Genomic DNA, 19,451 nt, shown 5'->3' with positions numbered 1-19,451 from the left:
CATAACAACAACCCTGTGAGGTAGGGTGGGCTGAGAGTCTGTGACTGGCCCAAAGTCACCCAGTGAACTTCCATAGCCAAGTGGGGACTAGAACCAGACTGAAACGGTGTAAGTAGGGATGTACAGATTTTGTTAAATCCGTTCCATCTGTGTTTCGTTGATAGTCAGGTGCCTTTCATTCCATCACCCACTATTTGCCAGAATTGGATTTTTTAACCAGAATGTCATTGTACTTGCGCTAATTCGCATTAGCGCTAATGCACACCTGAGCAAATACCAATCTCCATTAGTTAATGCATTAACTAATGTTGTTGTTCTTCAGTCGTTCAGTGGTGTCCGACTCTTCGTGACCCCATGGACCATAGCACGCCAGGCAGCCTTCCTCTCCTGCGCTCTCTCCCGGAGCGTGCTCAAGGCCATATTCATTGCATCGGTGATGCTATCTAGCCATCTCATCCTCTGCCGTCCCCTTCTCCTTTTGCCTTCAGTCTTTCCCAGCATCAGGGTCTTTTCCAGAGAGTTTTCTCTTCGCATTAGGTGGCCAGAATATTTGAGCTTCAGCTTCAGTATCTGTCCTTCCAATGAGCACTCAGGGTTGATTTCCTTTAGGATGGACTGATTTGACCTCCTTGCAGTCCAGGGGACTCGTAAGAGTCTTTTCCAGCACCACAGTTCAAAAGCATCAATTCTTCAGCGCTCAGCCTTCCTTGTAGTCCAGCTCTCACAGCCATACGTTACTACTGGGAAAACCATAGCTTTGATTATACGGACCTTTGTCGGCAAGGTGATGTCTCTGCTTCTGACTATGCTGTCTAGGTTTGCCATAGCTTTCCTCCCAAGGAGCAAGCGTCTTTTAATTTCATGGCTACAGTCACCGTCTGCGGTGATCTTGGAGCCCAAGAAAATAAAAACTGTCACTGCTGCCATTTCTTCCCCTTCCATATGCCAGGAAGTGATGGGGCCAGATGCCATGATCTTAGTTTTTTAATGTTGAGTTTCAAACCAGCTTTTGCACTCTCCTCTTTCACCCTCAACAAGAGGCTCTTTAGACCCTCTTCACTTTCTCCCATTAGGGTGGAATCATCTGCGTATCTGAGGTTGTTGATAATTCTCCCGGCAATCTTAATTCCGACCTGTGATTCATCCAACCCAGCATGCTCATGATGTACTCTGCATATAAGTTAAATAAGCAGGGCGACGATATGCAGCCTTGTCGTACTCCTTTCTCAATTTTGAACCAATCGGTTGTTCCATGTCTGGTTCTTACTGTTGCTTCTTGACCCTCGTACAGGTTTCTCAGGAGTCAGGTAAGGTGGTCTGGTACCCCCATCTCTTTCAGAATTTGCCACAGTTTGTTGTGATCCACACAATCAAAGGCTTTAGTGTAGTCAATGAAGCAGAAATAGACGTTTTTCTGGAATTCTCTTGCTTTCTCCATGATCCAGCGAATGTTGGCGATTTGATCTCTAGTTCCTCTGCCTCTTCGAAACCCAGCTTGTACTTCCGGTAGTTCTCGGTTCGCGTACTGCTGAAGCCTAGCTTGTAGGATTTTGAGCATCACCTTGCTGGCATATGAAATGAGCGCAATTGTACTGTAGTTTGAACACTCTTTGGCGTTGCCCTTCTTTGGAATTGGAATGTAAACGGACCTTTTCCAGTCTTGTGGCCACTGTTGAGTGTTCCAAATGTGTTGGCATATTGAGTGCAGCACTTTAACAGCATCATCTTTGAGGATTTTAAATAACTCAGCTGGAATACTGTCATCTCCGCTAGCTTTGTTGTTAGTATTGCTTCCTAAGGCCCACTTGACTTCACTCTCTAGGATGTCCGGCTCAAGTTCAGTGAGTGCACTATCATGGCTATCAGGGACATTAAGATCTTTCCTGTATAGTTCTTCTGTGTATTCTTGCCACCTCTTCTTAATCTCATCTGCTTCTGTTAGGTCCCTGCCTTCTTTGTCCTTTATCATGCCCGTCTTTGCACAAAACGTTCCTTTGAGATCTCCGATTTTCTTGAAGAGATCTCTAGTCTTTCCCATTCTGTTGTTTTCCTCGATTTCTTTGCATTGTTCATTTAAGAAGGCCTTCTTGTCTCTCCTTGCTATTCTCTGGAACTCTGCATTCAGTTGGATATATCTTCCCCTTTCTCCCTTGCTTTTCACTTCCCTTCTTTCCTCAGCTACTTGTAAAGCCTCATCAGACAGCTACTTTGCTTTCTTGCATTTCTTTTTCTTTGGAATGGATTGAGTTGCTGCCTCCTGAACAATGTTACAGACCTCCGTCCATAGTTCCTCAGGCACTCTCAGGTCTAATCCCTTAAATCTATTCGTCACCTCCAGTATATATTCATAAGGGATATGATTTAGGTTATACCTGAATGGTTTAGTGGTTTTCCCTACGTTCTTCAATTTAAGCCGAAATTTTGTGATAAGCAGCTCATGATCTGAGCCACAGTCAGCTCCAGGTCTTGTTTTGACTGACTGTATAGAGCTTCTCCATCTTTGGTTGCAAAGTACATAATCAATCTGATTTTGATATTGACCATCTGGTGATGTCCATGTGTAGATTCGCGTCTTGTGCTGCTGGAAAAGAGTGTTTGCTATGATCAGCGTGTTCTCTTGGCAAAACTCTATTAGCCTTTGTCCTGCTTCATTTTGTACACCAAGGACACGCTTGCCTGTTATCCTGGTGATTGCTTGACTTCCTACTTTAGCATTCCAATCCCCTATGATGAAGAGGACATCTTTTTTTGTTGTTAGTTCTAGAAGGTGTTGTAGGTCTTCATAGAACCGATCAACCTCAGCTTCTTTGGCCTCAGTGGTTGGGGCATAGACTTGAATTACTGTGATGTTGAATGGTTTGCCTTAAATTCGTACTGAGATTATTCTATCGTTTTTGAGATTTTACCCCAGGCTTTGGCCCAGCCGCTTCACTCTTTCTAGCGCTACTTGGAAATTCCCTCTGCTCTTCCCCAGTAGAATATTGGACACCTTCCGACCTGAGGGGCTCATCTTCCAGTGTCATCTCTTTTAGCCTTGTGATACGTTCCATGGGGTTTTCTTGGCAAGAATACTGGAGTGGGTTGCCATTTCCTTCTCCAGTGGACCACATTTTGTCAGAACTCTTTGCCATGACCTGTCCGTCTTGGGTGGCCCTGCACGGCATAGCTTATGGCTTCACTGAGTTACACAAGCCCCTTCGCCACAACAAGGCAGTGATCCATGAAGGGGATTAACTAATGTAGATTAGTGCAAATCCCCCCCCGCCCCAAGTGAAAAACTGGTCTGCGGAATCCATGTGTCTCAGAAAAGGCTGGCATATTGTGGAATCCACAGGTCAGATTCCTAGAAATCCAAATTCATTCGAATCTGTTACAGAGTTGCCCGACCTTCCTAGGTTTAAGTGAGTATGTGCACCTTCAGGCAAAGCCTGCAATATACAGATACTTATCACCATGAAAAATGAACTGGATTTCTGACCGATGAAAGAATTAAAATGACGTACTGACCTACCATCAAATGCTGGTGAAATACATAAAGGGCACAATCCTATGGCCTCTAGTCAGTGGCTAGATGGCCATAGGATAGGTCGGTTCCCGGGAACCGACCTCAGAGCCTGAGCTCTGAGATTGGTTCCCTGTGAACTGACCTTCACCCTCTCCCGCGCTGCCTCGTAGGCAGTGCAGAACAGCCCCATGCTCCGTGTTTGGAAGAGGAGCGTGGAGCAGTGAAAACGGGGTGTTCCTGGGGGCGTGCCAGGACGGGGAACTTGGGAAAGCCGGTACGACACATCTGACATGTTGTCTGGCTGCCGCTTCCCCTGTTCCGACTTCTTGTGGCTAGACAGCTGAAATTGGCCATCTAGCCGCAAGTGCAGGGTGGCTGAAGTGCAGAGGGGATGATCCCCTCCACACTACTTCTGCTGTGCATTGGCTAGGTGGTCGCCTCCAAGTTCAGAGGCAGCTGCCTGTCCTGGTGGGATTGCTCCCTAATGTGTTGATTCCTAAGAACCATGAGTGGAAGGGAAATAGCCACTGCAGCTGTTCCACAAATTGCTTGTGCCAGACTTCATACAGTTCTATAATCTGTAGGTTCTATAGCAGTTCTTATCCTTCTGCTTCTTTATGATAGTGTTTGTTTTGCTTAGGTGAAAAAAACACCTTTATACTTAGTTTTGCTTTTCTTGTGCAGTGCTCTAGCTAATAGTTTAAAACAGCCTTTCCATGATTTGAACATGCCTTCTGCATGCAGAAGGACACCTTTGGATCCAACCCAATATTTTTTGTCATTTTTATATGATAAGTATTTAAAAAAAACTATGAACAGTAGTCATATGTTTAGTTATTTGAATTAAGAGTTTTGTTCTGTTTATACGATTTTCCCATGTCAACTGTGCAAAGCTCGTATCAGATAACACATAATTTTTGTTGTCTTGGGAGTAATTGCACACTTGGGTGGTCAATGTGTATTACTTTACTAATGGCTACATGCAGTCTTTCATTTTCCCTTCTGCAGCTTTTAAAGAGATAGCAGATATTATTATCTAAACCAATGCACTGGGCTTTCAAAGTTGAAAGTTAAGTTTCATATTTATGCTCTTCACACACAGTACAACTCTGCTGCCTCAAGAAGAATGCTGGTGGCATCCATATTAGCACTTTCCGCCATTGTGTAACTACAAAATTTGTAGTAGCAGGTGCTACTAAATGGGCAAGGCATCAAAGTACCCACTGTCCTCATTTTAATGAGGAAGGCGCTGAGTGGTACATCAGCCTTCCCCAATCTCATGCCGTCTAGATGTTTTGGCCTACTACTTCTAGTAGCCCCAGCCGGCATGGTCAATGGTCAGGGATGATAGGAGTTGTAGTCTAAAACATCTGGAGGGAACCAGGTTGGGGAAATGCTTTTCCCTCACCACTTGCTAACCTCAACCTAAGTATCGGGATTCTGAGTAGCAGATCACGCAGTGCTGAAACTGTTCAATTTATACTAGTTCCTTGAATTTAGTGGGACTGCATTAGTTAGTGGCTTGAGGCGTTCAGCTTAAATATTAAATACTATTAAGTCACAGGGACTTGGAGGGAAGCAATCAAACTGGAATGTATGTTTCCTAGTCCAAGTGTATTTAAAACTTTTCTAAAGGTGAAGTTTAAGACTCCATATACACTTCTTTTGGACTTTCCAAAGAGTCACTGGCCACATTTGGATGTCACGATAACCCATGGTGTCATAATAAGCTTCTCACAGTAGGTTATTTTTTAAATCATCCACAATGCCCCTTCCACACAACCGGGCTAATAAGCTACTGTGTGTAATTTGACTCACCCCTTCCTTTGCCACCTGTCCTGCTGCAGTCCTCCCGCCCAAGCAGTGGCACTGTTTTACCTCTAAGGTGCTGGAGGTTTGCCGGATCCAGTCAAAACTTCATACACAGCCTCCCCTAGTCAGGAGGCACCTGATCCACTATCAAATCCTGGTGTGATCACTCACCAAGCAGCAAAAATCCTGAGTGCAGCAAAAAGGGGGTGGTGGCCAGAAAACCTTGGAGGTTTGCAGGATCAGGACCAAACTCCACTGGTAGCCTCTCCTAATCGGGAGGCACCCGATCCCCCATCAAAACCCTTTGCAATTACCCCAGGGGAGTGAAAATCCCAAGTGCAGCAAAAATGGGGAGATGCCTATAATAGGATCAGGATCAAACCTCGTAGCCTGCCTCCCCCACTCAGGAGGCACCCAATCCACCCTCAAACCCCATCACCCTGACACTGACAGCAGCAACAATATAAGGTGGCAATATTGCAATTGTGAATTCACCTAATTGTGAATTCACGCCACTGTGCAAATTTGTAGTTGCACGAATTTGCAGTTGCAGTATTGGGAAGACATTAAAGCCTCTTTGCCAGCAATGGCTATGGGGAGAATTGCACTTTAGCAAATGAGTGCTACATCTCTATGAAACTTGGTCCTGATCCTGCAAACCTCCAAAGTTTTATAGTCACCTTGGATTTTCGCTGCTGTCATTGTCAGGGTGCTGGGTTTTGAGGGTTCATCAAGTGGCTTAATTAACCCATCATGGTTTATCATGGCATCTGAACCCAGCCATCAGGTTTGTTGGAAGAGCAATATGGCAATGCGCTCTGAGATCTTTGATCTTAATAACAATTTATTATGCCCTGAGTTTTGTAGGTGACAGTCTGGTTCACCAGATGCATGAAGTGTGTTGCTGATGTCTCAGCAACAGAAAGAAAGTTGGCTACATTGAATGTTAGTGTAATTTAAGTCCCATTCATTTCAGTGGGTCTACTCTAAGTAGGACTAATATTGGATACAGTCCTTGATGTTCTCCTGAGAAGCCTATGCTTGGCATGCTGTATTGCCCCCTTAATCTATAGCACCTTCCACCCGCTTGCCTTGTACTGCCAGTCAGCCACACAATTTAGAATCTCTCCACTTCACTCACTGAAAATCTTGGAAAATGCTGTCTTTCCCCAATCTTTAACTATTCTGGATGTGGAGAAGTTATTAAGAGGAGAGCTAATCCATGTTAAGTGACTGTGACTAGCTGCTCCTATGTAATGCCTTCAAGACTTTCTATCCATGGTTCAATGTCTGAGCTAGCCTTCCCCTACCTACCTCCAGGCATTTTGGACTATAGCTCCCAGCATTCCTATCCATTGGCCATGCAGGCTGGGGCTGATGGGAGTTGAAGTCAAAAACATCTGGGGCGCCATGTTGGGAAGGCTCCTGGGAGAGAGGCCTGAAGAGTGACTTGGTAGGCGGAGACTTTTCCCTCCCCAGGTGGTATTGGTGGCTGATTTTCTTTTCGTTGAGTATTATGGAGATATATATAGATTAGGTAGGTAGGTAGGTAGATAGATAGAACAATATTATTTTATATAAGAGTACACACACAGATCAACATTTTAAGAGTACAGAGGCTTCAAATTAGGTGTTATTGTAATGTGCAAGACATCTTTACACCAGCCCTGTCTAATGATATGCCTTTGTGTTACCAGTTCGAATGAGTAATGCCTTGTATGCATAGTACTGAAACTGTGAGCTTCCACCACTGCTCTTGATGGAATTCATGACAGTCCAGTGATTTTCTGTCAATATTCAGTGTTGTTCATGGGCGACTGCATTTCACTTCCACCAAGAAATGCATTGGGGGGGGGGGGAGATTGCTGTTGCCTTTCTAGATCCCCAACAGAGCACAGCTAATTTTACCATGGACTTCCAAACTACGTTGTGGTCTATAGACCACTGACTCGTAAACAGTAAACCCAACTCATGTGATGAGAGGACCAGTATAAGAAGGGCTATAAGAAAGGCTATTAGCTTGATGATTTGAGTCCTCCAGATTTCCTTTGGAGATGTGTGACTGCCAAAGGAAATAAAGTGGGTCAAGTTTCCATACCGTATTGGGAGTCCAGAAATTGCTATGGTTGCTGATCAGCAATCTTGTGTGGACTCCTGCTACAATGTAGAAATTCAGACATTCATGGTCTACCTCTCCATTTATTTTGGCAGTCAGCTTTACCAGTCATATCAGGGTAGTTTAGCAAATAGCGGCTTCCTCTAGGGGATTTATTGGTACCACACAAGTAAGTATAGCCTCAGCATGGCTTCCACAGAATGAGAGAGACTCACTTAAAAATGTAGATGTATTTGTATTTCTGCTGTTCATCTGTTGAAAACAAATCCACAGATGGTTAAAAAAGAAAAATCACAAAGGATTTTATTATGATATTTATAAATACCTTGGATTAGTTGATGTGGATTTCATGTACAGTGGCTGCAGTCATGTGGGACTTACTTCTGAGTAAATAAGCACAGGATTGCACCGAGTTCCATTAATGTTTCACTAAATCATAGAAGCCAAACTGTCAGCCTTCATTCTCCTGAGTGGAGGAAGATACTATTTTCTATGTATGGAGGCTTATGGTTCAATTTTTTCCCTTCTCCTGACAAAGCGTTTGCTTTGTTCTCCTCCTTTTTGAAGTGGATATATTTCACTTTCAAAACTGTTTACCAAGAATGTCTCTCTTTGAATACTTTACGGTTGCCAAAACAGTGGAGGGAGTGTGGGAGTATAAAACCGTTCATTCACTAGGCTTCAAATTATAAATCAGTGCCAGTCTGTATGGTAATGTGTTTGGTATCAGATTGAAATATAATTTTTTGTTTTCTGTGCAGAAAACAGGGAAGATCATGGTTTCTGCCCTATAATATATTATGCAAAATGTTTTCACTAAGAACTGTTTGTTAGACTCTGGAAAATTCATCTGCTCATCTGTTTATGTCTCAGTGGTTTCAAATGTAATTTTAGGAAGAGAAGAACACCTACAGTCTTAATAGCTTTGCTTCACAGGAGCACATGTATTTTATTAGAAGGCTCCTGGGGGATTTCAGAACATTTTCCTGTTGCAGTAATGCAGTATTTTCTATAGAGGGAGTAGTTGAACTGTCAAGAACCTTTGGTTTAAAATTAACACCATGTTAAATGAGGATTGTTTTACTCCTCTTACGGTGTTTCATTCTAAATGCATGCAATGTGTTTGCTCCTTGGATGGAATGCCACAACATGTTGCAATAAGATACAACAAAGTGTAATGCAAAGTAGCCCTCAACTCACTCAGCTGGGCGTGAGTCCTGTTGATTTGAAAAAGCAGCATAGCTGTGTGTAAGTTCAAAGGTAATGGCATTGGTAGCGCTGTGGTTTCATTTCTGAATACTGCCCATCTCAGTCCTTTTTAAAACATGTGTGCAGCTAAAATGTTATAGGAAGTAAAAAAAAAAACAGGTTAGCAGTAATTGGGCATACTTAAAGCAGGGGTGCAGAACCTCTTTCAGGCCAGGGCCAAATTTCATTTTGGAAAAGCTCTTGGAGGGCCGCATTCCAGTGGCGGGCAGGGCCGAAAGCAAATGGGACAAGGCCAAAATGCAAAACATATCAGTATATTTGAGCAAAAAGTTATTAACTAAGCCTTAGGAGAGGCATTTCAACCTTTTAGAATGGAGAAAAAATTGCACAAAAGCCAGGAAACCACCAACTAATCAGTGATCAGGGGAAAGGGGTGGGGCCAGGGAAGGGGTATGGCTATCTGGGGAGGCCCAAAGGGCTTGAGGTTCTACAGCCTTGGCTTAATGAAAGCTGGTTTAGTATAGTCATCGTAGATTAGACCAGCTGGGTTTTGTGTTAAAATATGAAAACCACAGAATTACTCTGTGGATCTACCCATGCCACAATGAGAAGTATAAGAGAAACTTTAAATCTGTAATACGTATGGCATTTTTATTGGTAACAACAATATTGCCAGTTCCATTGATTTCAGGTGGTAACCAAATTTCATTTTAAAATCCTATAAACTAACAAGTCTCCAAAGATAGCAGTGGCTTTCATTTTTGAGCCGCAACGTTAGGTTTGCCTTGTAAGTGAATTTTATGAGGTTGATAAACTACTGCCTTCCGCACTGAGGCCAGATCTACACCTCGTGTCATATCAATACGATCCTATCATGGTGACGCTACATCCCTCTTGCACATTTATACTTGGCAGTGCACACAATGACATCTGTTGTGGTATTTTGGATAACGTGGAATAAAAAGCAGGTTATAACACTAGAAAAGCAGTATATGGAATACGTAATGCACCCCAGTACACTTCAATACTGATATAAAGCACTAGTGTAGATCTGGCCCGAGTTCTAAAAAGGGCTCAGTACTTTGAAGTGACAGCGTATTATCAAAATAATTTTGTTTCTCCTTTCCTGGCTTAAATTTCTTAGCTACTGGGTGTACCCACCTCTTTCATTCTTAAGGCTATTTTCAAAATATGGGTCCGTGTGGCTGATGTTGCTTCATCTTTCTCCACTGCAGGCCCCCCTGGAGGGAATGCTACTGCCTCCTTTTCTTTTCCCCGGTAAACAAATACACTGTTGCTTAACAAACGAAGGTGCTCTTGCGATCTTTGATGGAAATGATAGCTGTGATTAAAATATTAAATGCTCTCCCACAAAAACAAGTTTGGAGTTCTTCACACTTCCTTAGGGCACTCTCTGGAAGGCTTTAAAGTAGAAGACTCCTAATAAAATTGGGATTATCTGTTCATTCTCTAACTTCCCTACTTATTCCCCTGAGAAATTGTTCACTTGCCAGACAAGCGTGCATTTCTACCTTGTGGATTCATATTGGTGAATCTCTGGCCAAATCATAGGCCTGGATGCTTGTGAAGTTCTGTGATACAAGAGTGTTTGAGGTTAGGGCCTGGCTCCTTTGAACAGAAGGTGAAGCGCATCCTTTGGCAGTAATCCTGTTCTATTCCCCTCCCCCCTTTCAAGTTTGATTGTATTAATTTTTCTGTCATGTGTATTCCGACTGCTTAGCTGCCAAAATCCTTGGTAACTTGGATTGACTTTTTAGTGACTTGAAAAACCCATTACAGTGAATGGTTTTGTAAAGTTCATCTGCCTTGAAGTGACTAATGGATCTTTGGGGTTAAAATCCCAGTCGTATAGCAGGGGTGAGGGAGAAGGCCCAATGCTTGTCTTGGCTTACATGCCACAAACTCACAGTTCATTATACTTTCCAAATCATGAAGAAAATCTATGTTTTTACTGCCAAACATACTTTAAGCTTCCCCTTAAAACTGGAGGGTAGGGACTAGATATCAAGTCATTTAAAGCCATCTGTGAGCTGGCTGGTATTGACCTGCAGTCCCCTCAAGCTTTCTCTGCCTGTGGGTGTGGGAATGGTCTTCAGAATGGGTGAGAACTGGTCTGACATGTGGCTGCTTTGGCCATGTTGAATGTAACTTGTAGCTAGGCTCTGCTCCTTTGGTGGTGCTACTTTAGAATGCAAATTAATTAGCCTAGTTAAACTGTACTGTAATACACATTAATGGCATAGCACACTTTAGATGTTCCATATTTCTGGGAGCAGCCTTTGGTGAAAGTGGTCCACTAGGATTCCATTTGTGTCCCCAAATGGTGCTGGATTAGGTCTATGCTGAAAGTAGGAAGGCGATGAAAGGACGTATGGGACAGAAAGGGGGCTTTACATTATTAACAAAAATGATGAGTCATAGAAATGACAGTACCCGGAGAAGGTGGAGCTTTCATTATTGCTTGATATTAACTAAGACTATAAGTAGTGTCCAACTGTGCCCCAGTGCTAGTGCCATTGTGCTAGTAGGAACCAACGCTGCTTTTTCCCATTGACCTAACAAGCACTAGTTCCGTTGTGCAAGTGTTGGTTTATGCTAGTGCAGTGTCATTAGTGCTAGCAGTTGGATACTACCCTCAGCCTCATGCATTCCTTCTCATCCTCCACCATGGGCAAGAGGCGATCAGAAGTGTTCACTTTCATTTTCAACTATCAACAGCTTGTAGCTATGTGCAAACTGGTACAAACTGTGCTTAGTGTTAACTCTGGTTTCCTTAAACAGGCTAACTTCAAACTGTGGTTACTGATCCCAGCTTCAGTGTACCATAGTTAATAGTTTATCTCTGCTCAAATGTAATGACGAGCCACAGTTAGTTGAAAACGGAAGTGAATGCTTCGTATCTCCTTGTGGCCATGGTGGAGTGGGGAGGGGGAGAGCACAAACCTGAGGTTTGTAGACTTAACACCAAACTGTGGCTTAGCATTATTTCTGGACCCGGCCATTTTGACGATCGTATCCTGTTAAGTAATTCAAGTAAGCTAATTTCCCAGCAATTAGAGGTAGAGAAATTAGATCACAGAAGATTATAATGATGAGTAGAAGTTGAAACCAAAGGGGAAAACTCAAACTTGCCACTTCTTCACATGGACTTCCTTTTTACAGTTTATGTTTTTTCCTGACTGATTTCTCTCCCCCCACCCCCACCCCAACACCACACACAAGAATAAGCCACATGAGTTCATTATATGGTGAGGATGTGGGTTTAGTTTCATTTCTCTAATAACCATGGTGTTCCTGAATATCACACACAAACTGTACCCATGTGTTAATTTTTAGCGCTGTACCATGACTCTGCAAAACATTTTCAGACTACAATTCAACAGCCTATGCTGTTTTTTCCTTCTGTCATTATAGATAGTAAGCATTTTAAGTTGTGACTACTGGAGAAGTCCCCTTTGCAGTGCTGACTAATGGTCAGCTGATGCTAATAGCTGTGTGTTCACTCACTATTTTATGGAATTACTGCTGGTCTAAGTAAGGGCCCATGCGCTTAATCTCTAAGCAATCGTTGTGCAAGCCCCTTCACTGCAATAGACCACAGCTAAAAACTCCCATTAGTTAAAAAAATAAATAAATTACGGAACTGAAAATCTGTCTTGAAATTGAAGAAATAACACTTGTGCTGTGAAAATGCCTTGGGAATCTGTTCTGGTTAATGCCTCTGTCTTGAATGGTGCTAGTAATATAGGGCTAGTTCACCACAATAAGCCAGAATGTCTGAGAATTCTGACCTATCATGAACAAGTAAGCATGCTGGTGCATGCTGCCTTGTCGCTCCCACTTGGCTCCTCCTGCCAGAGGAAACGGGAAAACAAACCAGGCAACCTCCATGGTTTGTTCAGTGTTGCATGCAAACTAGGATCCCTGACTGTTTGGTCTCCTAACAAGCCAAGTCATAAGCCAAGATGGCGCGATTGAGCAGTGTGCACCCGCTGATGATAAGCCAGAATTCTCACACATGCTGGCTTACCATGACATGCGAACCGGCACAAACTGTAGTGCCTTACCTGATTCTTGATGAAATCTGTTGAAGCCAAATACCTCTGGAGCCTTCTCTATATTTATCTTCTTTATTTTGTTTGTTGGAATGCCATGAACTGTAACTGAGAAAGTAACTTGCCTTTGCTCCACAGCATTCTACATTTCTCTGTAATTGACAGCAAGACGTGGGTGCTTGACAAGCTACAACTCAAGAGTGATGAGGTGCTTTAGATTTCTAGTAGATGTTGCTGTGGCAGAGTAAAGTTTTATTCTCATGTATGTAGAAAAATATATTAAAGAGAACTTTATACATTTCTCTGTTTTTCCTTGGTCAATGCCAACCTTGCAAGTACGTCAGTGCAAGTTATGAGCACGCTCCAGGTTTTGCTAGATTGCCTGCCTATGCACGTCTATATGGGCTGGATCAAAGCAGTAATAATATGGGGTTGGGGCGGCTACCCATGTCTTAGCTATATTTCTTCTTAATCCCCCTTTCTCCAACACTTAATTTTCCTATTTGCCACCCATTAAAAATATTACTTAATTCTCCACTAAAGATGCAGGATTGTCACACAAGATAAATTAATTCAGAGCAGAAGTAGTTGGCGAATGTTTCTGAATTATTGAGAAGTCAAACATCATTCGACAAACAATACAAAAATAAAACCTGATCTATAGCCTGATCCAACATAAGAATAGCCCTGCTCGTCAGACCAAAGTTCCTTCTAGTCTAGCATCTAGTTTAGTCAGTGGTCAGCTAGCAACTCAAGGAACACCTACAAGACATTCATGAGAACAATCGCCCTCCCTTGGGCATATTTACTTTGAACACCCCCAGCGGAGCTTACTCCCAAGTAAGTGTGCACAGAATTATAGCCTAAGTTTTCCCTGCTGAAGGGAACCCACCACAGACCTTCCTCTTCATAGCAGACATTCCTATTTGCTTAGCTCTCTGTCCCTAACCTCTTATCATATCCTTGGTTGGTATTATGAGGTAGAATTCATTTTGAAGTTCAAGCAAGAGATATCCCAGTATCCTGTTTTTGGACTTCTCTAGTAACGTACGTGTAGGGTTGTGTCGCCTATTCACTGATCAATCAGATATGATCAGTTGACCACCTATTATTTCTCTGTGGTTAAATATTCTATGCAATCAAGAATGCTCTTGTATAGGGGGCCTTTTAAAAACTGCATCGTGGCATCATCTGCTAGCACAGGATATGTAGGATTCTGAGGATTAACAGTGGCCATTGAGGGTTGTGTGTAGCTGCAAGGGTAGGAAACATGGCTTATGGGGGAGAGGGTTACAGGGAGTGGCATGCTTGCTTCATTAGGGTTTAATATATGGGGGGGGGAGCCAGAAATCTGAGTGGAATGCAAACAAAGCAAGTATTCTGCTTAGCCAACCCAGGAACTATTGTATGTGTGAGTCAGGCTGTCGTTTAAGAATATAAGCTGAATAGTTTGACATATTTTGGTTCTGTGCTAATCAAAAGACATGAAATAACACTGATTCTTGCCACTTACCTGCTCTACATTTTTAAGCTATTATAATCAACTTTTACTATTTATAACAAGCAATGCTCTACAAGTATAAATGCAAAAGAGAAGAAGTGCAGGGGGGAAAATGTGCAGTGGAGATAGATAGATTCATTCATTCTCCTGGCTTTTTTGTTACATGCCACCTCCTGAAATAAATATACTAATCTTTTGATTTTAAACAATTGCCTGGATCCAGTTACTTTTCTGCTGGTGGGAATGCTCCCTGAGAGGAGTTCCGCTCAGAATGCTCCAGCAGAGAGGCAGCGGGAGGAAGTCTTTGCTGTTTCCCTCCTATCCCTGCAGCCCCAGCTTCATCTCCCCCACTGTTCCAGAAGGCCTCCCAGCCACTGGAGCAGATTCTGAGCGGCAGAGCAGGCTGGATGGGGAATTGACAAAGATTGCTGATGCCACCATTCTGTCAGCAGGATTGCTGTGTCGGATCACAAGCCACCCCCTAGATGGAAGGAATCCTTCCTTCCATGGGAGGCAGGTTCTGGATCCAACCCATTGCTTTTCAAACTTAGATTTTTATGGATTACCCTAACTGAAATGTATTATATGAATGTACATCCTTTTGTTGTTTAAAACAGTGGTGGGCAGAAAGTTGTTGAAGTCCAGATGTTTTGGACTTCAACTGCCGTCATTCCTGACTATTGGCTATGCTTGCAGGGGCTTCTGAGATTTGAAGTCCGAAACATCTGGAGATCTACCTTCTGCCCGTCCCTGGTTTAAAACCTATTAATTGCAATTTGCAAAAGACTTACTTTCATTCATTCATTCATTCATTCATTCATTCATTACATTTGAATATCACCCAATAGCCAAAGCTCTCTGGGCAGTTTACAAAGACTAAAAACCTTAAAAATACTATATTGCACTATATATATATATATATATATATATATATATATATATCTCATAAACATATAAACAGACAGCACACACAGAGAGAGACATATCTAAACAATTTTAACAACCAACAATAAGAAATTCAGGACCCAAATTAAAAACCTTATCATAGGCTGCCAAATGCCTGAGAGTAGAGGAGAGTCTTAATCTGGCACCGAAAAGATAAGAATGGCTGGGTTCAGAGAACACGTCTGAACCCAGCCACTGGGTTATCAACACAATAATCAAAGGTTCAGTATGGGGTGAGTGTGGGTTTTTGTTGAAATGTGGGTTATCATGTTGTCTGAACCCAGCCACACTAACAAACGATGGTTTGTAAACCACAAACAACCCATGAAGAGAACCTATGGTTTGTTGTTGGGTTGTGAACTGTGGGTTGTTCATGGTTTGTTAGTGCGGCTGGGTTTGGACAACATGATAACCCACATTTCAACAATGACTCACGCTTCAATGATAGCCTACAATCAACCAATACTCAACCTTTGAGTGTGGGTTATCATGTTGTCTGAACACAATCAATGTTGGCACCAAGCAGGCCTCACTAGGGAGATCGTTCCATAATTGGGCAGGGGGTGGGGAACCACTGAGAGGGCTGTCTCCCCTGTTGCCACTTTCCAAGCCTTCCTTAGAGGAGGCACCTGTATACGGGCCTTAGATGAGGACATTGTCTATGGGTAGGTTCATGCCGGGAGAGGTGCTCTGTCAGGTATTGAGGGCCCGAGCCGTTTAAGGCTTTATAGGTGAAAACCAGCACCCTTTTGTCTTTATTTTTATTCATTCTCTCTGTAATGTGAACTTGCAATGTGCTCTTTCTTCAGATCAGCCCAGATTACACCAGCTGGTAGTAGACAGCAATAGCCAAGTGCGTAGACTATTTTATTAGTCATTCGGGATGTCATGAACTAGCATTTCTGTACATTTGGAAATGGTTCCTCTGAAGAGTACTATTTTCATTCAGCATGTGGAGGGCTTGCAATTTCCTTCTTAAACACATGGTCGAGAAAGCTGCTCTCCTCAGCCCACAGAATAGCTCCGTAAAGTTGGGGAACTCCACTTTCTGTTGCCATAGCAACTGGAACATTATCCTAGTTTACATGGATACTCCCTTACAGCAGAGCTGTGCAGCATTTGGCCTGACTGAAGCATGCCATTCTTCATTCTCCCATATACTGAATCACTGGAAGTTTACATTACATTTGTCTTGGTTGTGGCATGGGAAAGATTGGCTCATGCTGCAACATGACCCTTTTAATATTAAAGAGTTTTTAATGGGATTTCTTGTAACAAATGGCTAGTCATAACTAAACCTAGAGAGGTTTGCTAAGTGGGATAATATAAATGATTCCTTTAAAAAAAATTATCAAGCCTGCATAGAAAAATAGGTACTGCTTTTTACTGCTGCCATGCAGGATGTGGCAACTTTCAAGACAAAGGGGTGCATCCAATGGTGAGTATACACTAGTAGGAATCACTCCTGTTTGCACAAGGTGGGGCATCCAGTTTTTGCAGTCCCCCACCAGTTCCCCCTGAAGCTACTCCTGAGGGTTGGGCAGGGAGGCTTTGGAGCAGGTGAGATATGACATGAAGGGGGAACCATGACAATTGGATGTCCCTCCTTGTGTGAGCAGAAGCACTTTCCACTAGTGCAAAGCCGCCACTGGATACAACATAAGGTCTGCTTGATGCTGTCCTCCACCCAAGGGTCCACCAGTTTTGGCTGGATGTCATAGCCAAGCTTTCCTGTCTAGCAGCCAGCTGCAAAGTCCAATCTATCACAGTTTCATTGGGCCTCGGTTCTAAGCAAGGATGCTTGGGGTTGCACCTTAAATGGATTTTTAGGCTATTTCGGTGCTTAATAGATAAACATTGCTGCTTTGGAAGGCTTGCAGTGCAATTGCCTACATGTTTACTCAGAAGTAAGTTGCCCTTTTAGTGGGCCTTACTTATCCCAAAATAAGTATGCATAGAATCACAGCCTGAGTCAAGTATGGCAGCCGTGGTTAATTACTACTTTCTGCACTTCTTTTCACCTTCTTCTAGCCTATGTCCTGAGCAGCTTTTAAAAGAAAATGTATTTCAAAAGCCTGGAGGGGAAGGGAACTCTCTGCAGGATTTCGACATGGATCGCCTCTTCTCTCTGCTTTAAATCCTGACTACAAGAAGGCAGAATTAGGGAATGTGTCAGACACTTCTTCCTCTTTCTTCTTCCAGCATCTAGGCTGGCTTTCTGCAACCTGGTGCCCTCCAGATCTTTTGGACTACAATTCCCATAATTCCTGACCATTGGCCATGCCTTCTGGGGCTGGTGGAAGGTGAAGTCCAAAACATCTGGAGGGCACCAGGTTGGGGAGGGCTGCTCTAGTTAATTCTCCATACAACGTAATGATTGTTAAGAGGGCCTGAAAGGAGAATGCTCTCGTTGTGATCCTCTTTAACAGGCAAGCTTTAAAAAAGTGCCCCCCCCCCCCCGGATGGGGGTTGGTGGAATTAATTACCATGCAAATGTGTCTGTGCTCTACTAGCTCTTCCTGGCCTTTACTGTTACCAACATGCTGGGAGAATCCCTTTACCAGATGTATGTTCCCAGAAGTAGAGAGGAACTTCCCCAACCTCCCACTCTTTGAGATTCATTAAGAACTCAGGTGCAAGAAGGAACTTGCCAGAGGAGGAAAGGATGCCATTCAGAACCCTGGCACAGACTCCCTCATCCCAAAATCCATGCCAGGTTTTTCTGGCAGCCTAATAAATGGCATATTGAATGGCTTAGGATGGGGCATTTATGCCAACTGTCTGAACAGGTCTATTATTTTATTGAAATTGTTTTTAGCTTTTACGTTGTTTATAAATTTTGTATATTTATATTTTCATCCAGTATTTTGTCAATTGTTGTGAACCGCCCAGAAAGCTTCAGCTATTGGGTGGTATAGAAATGAAATAATAACAACCTCCCCACAGGCCTCTGGGCATTCTTGCTTGCCAAGATGAAAGGCTTTCTCCCCTCTGATGTGTCAGTGAGTGGGTTTGTTAGAGGTTCACTCCACTTTTTGGGGAGCACAGGAAATCCTAAATCAATGGCAACCTCTCGGTAGCCAGCAATCTGTTTATCTGTGAACCTGTTTTCAGTTTACCTAAATTAGATATCAATAATCTATTGTTTGCTTTTTTGTTTTGGAAGTGTAACTGAAGAGTAACCTTTTTTCACCCATGGGATGATTTTTGAAGCAATTCCATGAATAGAACTATGTGGCTAACTTTCTGGGGACAATCCACTGAAAGCAGGATAGACTTTGAAGATTCCCCATTCTGGCATAATGCAAGCATATATGCATGTGGGCTTTCTTCAGAAGGCCTACGTGTGCCAGAGTTTATTGGGATTGTGTGTGTGTGTACTTAAATGCATGCAACTGAACTGAATGCATTTTCTTCCTCTGCTTATCCTTGCTCCATCTTGCTGGGTGGGCAGGAAGTCATGGAAAGTAAGTGGGAAGAGGGCCGGAGAGGTAATGGAGCTAAGGGAGAGGAGGTCCACTTTTGGAAGAAAGGGGCTGGGCAGGATGTGGGAGACTGTAGTCCAGGGAATAAAATAACATAAAACTGAGGGGAATAGATAGGGTGTGTGTGTGTGTGTGTGTGTGTGTGTGTGTGTGAGTGAGGGGGAGGGAGGGAGGGAGAGATAATTTCACATACCAGTTTGAAATAACCAACCAAATCTCCTTACAGGTCTCTAGTAAATATAGTATTTGACTTACACATTTGACATATATATACACAAACAGGTTTATATGTCTCTTTGTATGCCAGTGGTATTTCAGGCCTTTGAAAAGCAGGCAGGTGTTAACCAGAATTAAGACAAAGTTTTCATTATTCTTCCCTTCTGGCAGATTGAATTTGCTTCTCTTAAAAAAGAAGGAGAAAGGAAAGGCACAATGGCACAGAAACCCTGATCTAATTCTGGACTAACCTAGCACTTTTTCTCTGTCAGGTGGCTGTTTGATTTTTTTTTTAAGTTATTATTGTCATGTTTGTATGTCATGGTGATTTTTCTAAAGAAGCATGCTATGAACGACATGCTAGAAGCATATTTGTTTTCTTTCTTTCTTTTTAAAAAATGTCTTGCCCATCCCTTCAGAACAGCGCTCACCTGTCTCTTAGGACTGACTGACCCATGTTCAACCGCTGTTCACATGGAGCCCTTCTCAGCGAGGGTTGACTTGCAACAGATTGCAGTGAGGGAGCTGCTCTGCTGCATACAAAACCCTGACCCAGAATCAGGCCATCTACGAATGATTTAGTGCC

At 42.9% G+C, this 19,451-nt stretch overlaps 1 protein-coding gene across 12 annotated transcripts in view; it reads left to right on the top strand.

Moving 5' to 3' along the window:
* The window catches only part of SLX4IP (SLX4 interacting protein), a 120,436-nt gene that overhangs the window by 19,989 nt on the left and 80,996 nt on the right, over nucleotides 1-19,451 (top strand). The gene's annotated exons all lie outside the window — the stretch shown is intronic.

This window comes from Heloderma suspectum, chromosome 1, assembly GCF_057233095.1.
Source record: "Heloderma suspectum isolate Gila_16-S chromosome 1, 16-S_ref, whole genome shotgun sequence".
NCBI lineage: Eukaryota > Metazoa > Chordata > Lepidosauria > Squamata > Helodermatidae > Heloderma > Heloderma suspectum.
The sequence above is the reverse complement of the archived record's forward strand: the minus strand, read 5'-3'. Positions and strand labels throughout refer to the sequence as shown.